General features: G+C 45.9%; 2 non-coding genes across 2 annotated transcripts; both read left to right on the top strand.

Annotated features, from left to right (window-relative positions):
- Positions 1-4,019: 4,019 nt before the first annotated feature.
- TRNAT-UGU (transfer RNA threonine (anticodon UGU)) lies at positions 4,020-4,091 on the top strand. The gene has a single exon. It is a non-coding gene; the product is annotated as a tRNA-Thr (tRNA).
- A 1,217-nt stretch (positions 4,092-5,308) lies between these two features.
- On the top strand, positions 5,309-5,380 carry TRNAT-UGU (transfer RNA threonine (anticodon UGU)). Its single transcript has one exon. It is a non-coding gene; the product is annotated as a tRNA-Thr (tRNA).
- Positions 5,381-8,204: the final 2,824 nt, after the last annotated feature.

Genomic DNA, 8,204 nt, shown 5'->3' with positions numbered 1-8,204 from the left:
CACGAGGTAGGGAAGCATAGGAATCGCTTAGCACGTGTCCGCGTGCGTTTATGAAGCACCCGCCTAATATTTCACGAGCGCAACGCATAATTCGAAATTACGAGGCGACTGCTTCGTTTCTGGACGTTGCCAAAACTGAGCACAATTTCGGTTTAGCGAAAGCACTTGCGCTAATCTATTACGTTTGTATCGCGATCTCCATGAAGCAGACACCAGCTGCGCACTGCGGCAGTGAATTCCTAGAGCGAATAAAAAAAGGTGATTTTTTTATTCCAAAAATTTAATCAAATCAAACTTATTTGATTTTTGTTGAAGGCGCCTGTTGACAATTTTTGTTGAAGGCGTCTCGGGTGTAATCAGAACGCTAATTCTGATCAACAGGACTTCGATCGCAATTCTCCTAAACGTATTATTGCTGCTCACTGCGCAACCAGAGTGCAGCTTTTCCAACGGAATCATGGGTAGCTTTGCTCACAAACTGCAAAAGAGTTTGGTTAAAATATAATAATAAATAAAACCAAATCTTTGAACTCGCATGTTTTAGCGCGTTCGAAAATTATGAACTGCCGATATGGTACTCGACAATAAAAATAATTTTGAACCCATTTTAATGGATGACACAATGTTTACCAACGTTTGCCAGTATACTTTGAACACTGGATAAGCGGTGGCAATCCTAGGCCAATATAGCCAGCTCCCGGAAATGGCATAGCCAATTCTGGCAAAGAGTGGAACAACACTGGCTAACATGGCCCATGATAGCCAGGATTCGATGATGGCACAGCCAGCAATGGCAAACAGTGGGGCAATCCTGGCTAACCTGGCACATGATAGCCAGGATCTAATTACAGCTCAGCCAATACTGATAAAGCGACGGACAACCAGGGCCATTGTTGGATGTGCTAAGGAGTGGCACAACCAATATCGGATGCTCACTGGCAACTCTGGGCCTAGTTAGGGCCACGCTTTGCCAGTGGATTTCCAATATTGGCCCGCTGCCGTGTGCTACCTTGGTACTGAGGTTTTCAATCAAATGATAGACGAATACGCCTTGGAAGATGTTGCCGAATGCTTAGAGGGTGCACGCGATGTGCAGTACACGCACTTTCAACGTGTCAGTCACGCGCGCCTCGACCGCATATATATGTCACTTGATTTATTGCCGAAATGTCATAAGTACAATGTTTTGCCTGTGTCCTACTCTGATCACTGTGTAGTCGAGTGCTCTGTAGGATCGAAGAAGCGAAATAACAGCTTTTCGTGGGACCTATGGAAACTAAACTCTAACCTGCTAAGTGACAAAACTTTCACTGATGCCGTGGTAGAAAAGATTAATAAAATAGAGAGGGAGGGAAAAAACGAAGTCGGGTTGCAGTGGGAACTAGCGAAACAAGACATTAAAATGAAGGCTATAGAACGGTCCACCGTTCTAAGGCACGAAGAACGATTACAAGAAAGGCAGCTGAAAGTTATGCTAGAAAAATTGTTAGCTCAAGAATGCAAACAACCGGTCATATTTATGGAAGACATCAAGAAAACAAAGCAAAAGCTGGAAATTATCGAAGAAAAACGGTATCAGGGAATGCTAGTTCGGGCGCGAGCGGCAGATTTGGTCGCGGGAGAAACGCCCACTAAGCGGGCGTTTGGAATGGAAAAGGCGCACGCTCGACGAAACCAGATTCACGAGGTAGAATGGGCAGGCACTTCAGTCTCTGATAACGATAGCATACAGCTGGCCTTCTTTGAGCACTTTCAGACAATCTTCGCGCAACATGAAGTCGACTCGAATGCATTTAGAGACGAGTTTTTGAAAGATATGCCACGGCTGGATGACGAGCAAAAAGTAATTTTAGAGCAGCAGATTACGCAGCAAGAAGTCGAACGCGCTATAGAAAGCTTAAACCCTGGTAAGTCTCCAGGACCGGATGGTTTAAGTGCTGTTTTTTATAAAGTGTTTAAGAGTGAATTAACCCCTTTGCGGACTTCTTTATTTAACGAAGCCTACAATCGTAATGCTCTGCCTCCATCCTACGGTACGTCCCATACAGTACTCATTCCTAAAACAGATGACGCGCAGAAACTTAAACTGGTTACAGCATATAGGCCCATCTCGCTGACGAACGTCGATTACAAAATTTTTATGAAGGTGCTAGCTGCCAGACTTCAGATGGTAATTAGAGACATCGTTGGCCCTCATCAAACGTGTGGCATCAAGGGGCGGTCTATTGCTTACAATATTCACAAAGCAAGAAGTGTATTGGAGTGCTGTGACGCCCTTGGCGCTCATGTGGCAGTTCTCCAACTAGATTTAGAAAAAGCTTTTGACTGTGTTGCGCATGACATATTGTTTTCTATCCTTCATCATGTTAATTTAGACACTATTATCACTGAGGGTGTGGCCTTGGCGTGCAGAAATTGCACTACCAGGTTAATTGTTAATAAATCGTTGGGGGCCCCCATTAACGTTCAGCGTTCTGTTCGCCAGGGTTGCCCCCTCAGTGCTCTTTTGTTTTGTATCTATATAGAAACCTTTTGTAAGCACATTATAGGGAATAATGCTGTTCAAGGATTTCGGCTACAGACGGCTGAAGTCAAGATCCTAGCATATGCAAATGATGTTGCTGTTTCTGGCGTGAGTCACGATAGCATTCGTAACGCGGTCGACGGGGTCAAGCGTTTCAGCACTGTGACGGGGAGCAGGGTTAACTGGGGGAAGTGTGTGGGGTTCTGGCATGGACAGTGGCCAGTGACCCCAAAAAATTTTGCTAACGTGACCTGGCACACGACCCCTGTGAAATACTTGGGTGTCCCGCTGGAAAATTACCGCGACAGCGAACCGTATTGGACCCGGCAGGTGCAAGAAACACGCGATAAGGCTGAAAAGTTGAAAGCGTCCTATCTATCTATATTTGCGAGAGCCACAGTGTGTAATCTGTTTTTCATCAGCAAACTGTGGTATGTGATGCAAGTGATGCATTGTTCGCGAATTAATGTACAAAAGTTTCAGCGTATTTTTGCTGTTTTTGTGTGGGCCTCGAAATGGGAGAGGTGTACGCGAACCAATTTGTTCAGAAGAGTGAGGGATGGAGGACTCGGGCTTGGACATTTATTTGCGAAGCAATTGGTCAATAGATTCTTGTTTTTGCGCGATGTTAATGATCCTTTTCTGCGCACAGTGTGCCAAGTAAGGCTCGGTAGGGCTTACCCAGACTTTGTGATTTCAACTGAGTGTGTGACGGGTGGCATGTTTGGGTTTTTCAAGGAGATAGTTGCCAGCGTCCGATTTTTGAATGCTAGATTTTCAAAACAAATATTTGAGTGATGTGAGCTGGAAAGATTTGTACAAGGATTTGTGTGACTTCCTCTTTCCGGTGCCCTTGTACAGGGCCATGCACTGTGGAGGGCCGGGCTACAACGTATTGAAAAGAGTAAAGAAAATGAAGGTACCCCCGGGAGTCAAGAGTTTCTTCTTTAAATTGCACTCTGGAACTTTACCTGTGAAAACTTTTCTTGAGGCAAAACAGATATTTCTTCCTTGGAGGTCGCATTGTCTCATATGCAAACAGCCGGAGACAATTGATCACGACTTTTTGCACTGTTGGGAAGGGGTCTATTTCTGGGACGTGCTGCAGAGGACTTTAAAGAAACAGCTTCCAATCCACTCATACTGAATAAGGTTTTTGCCAACCAAGAACGAGGATGGGGTACCGTTAGACTTAGTCATGCTGGTGGGCCTCCACAGTATATGGCGCTCCCGCATGGCAGGGTATCATTGTGACCCTGACGCATGGCCAGCCCGTATGTATTTTAGAGAAAGTATGCACAAGTTACTGGAAGAACAAAAGCTAATAGTGGAGGTTCCTGAGTGGTTACCAAGGCTGGGACCCCTCGTAACTTTAAGAGAATTTTAACCTAAGTCAGGCCCACTCTTTGGGATCCTGACTAACTGTGTATACTGTATGTAAATATTATTATGCTCTGTTTTATAATGTCGAAGCCCGGCAATAAAGAAAAAAAAAACCGCTATAGCTCAGTGGTAGAGCGCTGGTCTTGTAAACCAGCGGTCGTGAGTTCATTCCTCACTGGCGGCTTGTGGTTGGTGTCAGATTTTTTTTCGTCTTTTTTTTCATTACATGAACTTCCGTGCCTTAACGACTTCTGCAAACTGAGAATAATTTTGGCGCGACTGGGGGACGCAGGAAGCGCATGCTTCGCTTACGCTTGGACTACGCTGTGCATCTGCGAGAGCGCATGAAACAGGCAGTAAAGACAACCAAAGCGCCGCTATAGCTCAGTGATGGATCCTTTGAATATTGATCCGCGAGGCGAGGGTTTTTGCTGTATTTATTTCGGCGTCGACATGGGAAAGAACTAGTCGAACAAACTTATTCTTGCCCGTGAAGAGAGGAGGTCTCGGTCTTGTTCATTTATTTGTACGACAAACCGTGTCCCGCTTTATGTTTCTTCGTGACCAGAACGATATTTTTCTTCGCACAGTTATGCAAGTTCGTTTATGTCGATTGCTACCAGGAGTTGTAGTATGCTCTGTTGAAAACATGCGTGGTACAGTGAGAGGTTACCTGCGTGAAGCTGTGCTTGCGTGCAGAATGTTACAAGTGCGATTTTCAATGCAGTACCTCTCCAATGTCACTAGAAAAAATCTGTACAAAGATTTAATTGAATCAATACTCCCTGTACCCATTTACCGATTGTCAAACTGCGGAGGCCCAGGAGCAGATGTGCTCAAAAGGGTTAAAAGAATGCCAGTTTACCCATCTTTGAAAACTTTCTTCTTCAAACTTCATACCGTAACTCTGTCGGTCGAAACATGGAAGCATGATAAAGGACTCTTTGACCCTTGGTCAACAGATTGATTTGTATGTAAAAAACCTGAAACAATCGTTCACGTTTTTTTAGATTGTTGGGATGCGGTTTTTTTCTGGGATGTGCTTCAAAGAACATTAAAGAAAGATTTACCGCTACACCAGCATGGCATCATGCTCTTACCGGTAGGAAAACAGGACATCCCTTATGACACTATTATGCTCCTTGGCCTCCAAAGTTTATGGAAAACAAGGACACAATTCAACAATGCAGAAGTTGTTGTGAGATCTCCACGCGAGCATTTCATTGAAGGTGTCATACGTCTGAGGGAAGTGTATCAGGCACTGCCTGATCAGCCAACTTGGTTAAATGTGTTGGATGACTTGGTTGAACTGAAAAAATTTTAACCTGCTGTGTCAGTGCAAGTGTTGCTGTCAAGTTTTACTTCTTTGTACCCGTTGTGAAAATGCAATTAAAAAAAAAAGCCGCTATAGCTCAGTGGTAGAGCGCTGGTCTTGTAAACCAGTGGTCGTGAGTGCAATCCTCACTGGCGGCTTGTGGTTGGTGTTAGTTTTTTTTTCGTCTTTTTTTTCATTACATGAACTTCCGTGCCTTAACGACTTCTGCAAACAGGATAATTTTGGCGCGACTGGGGGACGCAGGAAGCGCATGCTTCGCTTACGCTTGGACTACGCTGTGCATCTGCGAGAGCGCATGAAGGTAGTAAAGGCAACCAAAGCGCCGCTATAGCTCATCGGCTCGAATTTGGAGGACCAAATAAACGTCGCAAATATACGATGGAAACGCTGTATGTAATGTCTGGCGCAGTGAAGGACCTGGAGTACGTAATAAATCCTTGTTGCCAGAAAGGTGTTGCAAGCCTGGGCTCGACCAAAAATTGAGAGGCGATGCGGTACAAACGTCTGAGCATAACGCTCAACAGCCGGAACTCGCGTGATAACCTTTTCAGGCCTGTTTGTGCAGGAGGCCTGGGCCTAGAGCACCTGTATGTGAGACAGTTGGTTGCCCGTTTCTTCTTTTTTCGTGCTTGTTCCCTTCCGATTATTAGAGCATTCTTGCAGGTTAACTTCATGACTCTACTTCCGAACTTAGTCGTTTCTTCCAATTTTACTGAACGACCCCGTTTACTAGGCTTTATGCAGGAAGTTTATGCCTCCGTGCGTTTTTTGACAATTCGGTTTTTGAATTGAGTACTTATATTCTGTTTCGCGTAAAAATCTGTACAGGGATTTGATATCCATGCTCTTCCCGCCCCCACTGTATCGTTCCGTCTACGTTGGGCTCATGGGTCATGATGTTTTAAAGCGAGTGCGTAAAATGCCAATTTCTCCTTGCACCAAAATATTTTTCTATAAATTACACACTCAAACTCTACCTGTCAAGACGTGGCTCGATAGGAAAAACATTTTTGTGTCTTCTGTCAACTGTCGCTTGTGCAATGTGCCTGAAACAATTGAACATTGTTTTATAGACTGCAAAGACGCGATTTTGTTTTGGGATGTGTTGCAAAGGACGCTACAGAAAGATTTTCTCCTAAATTCCTACAGTGTGCGCTACATTGTTGTTTCCCAACCTGACTGGAATCCTTATGATATGATTCTTCTGATTGGACTTCATAGTCTCTGGAAAACGTGCATGCAAGATCGCAACATTGAACCTGTTGTTTCTCCCAGAATTCACTTTAGCTGAATGTTGCTGCAGGTAACGGACATTTGCAAAAAATTGGACTTTGTACCGGATTGGTTTCCTCTCCTGATGCGCTGTATATCCTTACCGGTCTTTTAGTTATAATATGTCACTATTATGTTTCTGCCACGTAGCGCCTACCTGGGTGCTCTGTAAATAGTTGTTTTTGTGTGTGTATATACACACACACATATGTATATATATGCTTTGTATACAAAACCATGTAAATAAATACCATGAAAGAAAAAAAAATAGCTCAGTGGTAGAGCGCTGGTCTTGTAAACCAGCAGTCGTGAGTTCAATCCTCACTGGCGGCTTGTGGTTGGTGTCAGATTTTTTTTCGTCTTTTTTTTATCATTACATGAACTTCCGTGCCTTAACGACTTCTGCAAACTGGGAATAATTTTGGCGCGACTGGGGGACGCAGGAAGCGCATGCTTCGCTTACGCTTGGACTACGCTGTGCATCTGCGAGAGGGCATGAAACAGGTAGTAAAGACAGCCGAAGCGCCGCTATAGGTCAGTGGCAGAGCGCTGGTCTCGTAAACCAGCGGTCGTGAGTTCAATCCTCACTGGCGGCTTGAGGTTGGTGTCAGTTTTTTTTTCTTTTTTCATTACATGAACTTCCGTGCCTTAACAGGCTTCTGCAAACTGAGAATAATTTTGGCGCGACTGGGGGACGCAGGAAACGCATGCTTCGCTTACACATGGACTACGCTGTGCATCTGCGAGAGCGCATGAAAGAGGTAGTAAAGACAACCAAAGCGCCGCTACAGCTCAGTGTCATTCTACTTCCGGCCACCGGCGTGTACGGACGAGGAATCATGAGCTCCGGCGGAGCGGCGATAGCGGCCCAGGCTGGCCGCGGTAACAGGCTTGAAGGAAACAGTGATAAGGAATATCAGATCATTTTGCCGAACCTGCCCACCGGACGTGTTGTTTTGAACACTGTTTTTTTGCACGGAGACGTACGTGTGCGACCCTTTAGGGTTGAAGATTTCTGGGACGCCTTGGCGAAGACTGGTAGGCTCCCAGACGTGGTGGCTCTGGGGGCGTATGAAATCAACCACGTGTGGGCCGTGACTTTGAGCAGCGTCGAAGCAACCGAGCAGCTGCTTGCCGTCAAAGATCTTCTAGTCAAAGGGCGCCGGTGCATCATCATCGACCCTGAGGATCAACAGGTGAAGTTCCGGCTTCATTGGATGTTGCATGGAGTTGCCGATGAAGACATCCCAACTGCGTTGGCGGCTTTCGGTCAGGTGACCGAAGTTACCCGTGAGAGGTGGCGCGTCCAAGGCGTTCACGAAAAGGGTTCAACTACCAGGACCGTGCTCCTAAAGTTGAAGCCTGGGATGAAGACAGAGGACCTGCCTCACCAGATAAGAGTTGCAGGAGAGTTGGCCCTCATGGTTGCGCCTGGTCGGCAAATGCAGTGCCTGCGCTGCCACGGGACCTGTCATGTACGACGGGAATTTAAGATTCCGCGCTGCTCGATATGTTAGCGGTTCGGCCACGTTGACTCTGACTGCGTACGATCCTACGCGGTGGCTACAGGACCTTCAACGAGGGAGGCCTCGGCGGAGCACCAAATGGATATCGCTGAGACTGAAGAAGCAGCAAGTGGCGTTGGTGAAGCGGGAAAGCCAGCCGTAACTACGGGCAAGCAAGTGCTTC

This window comes from Amblyomma mixtum, chromosome 2 (genome assembly GCF_055824585.1).
Source record: "Amblyomma mixtum isolate Tamu chromosome 2, ASM5582458v1, whole genome shotgun sequence".
Taxonomy (NCBI): Eukaryota; Metazoa; Arthropoda; class Arachnida; order Ixodida; family Ixodidae; genus Amblyomma; species Amblyomma mixtum.
This window is presented reverse-complemented; position numbering and strand designations above follow the sequence as displayed.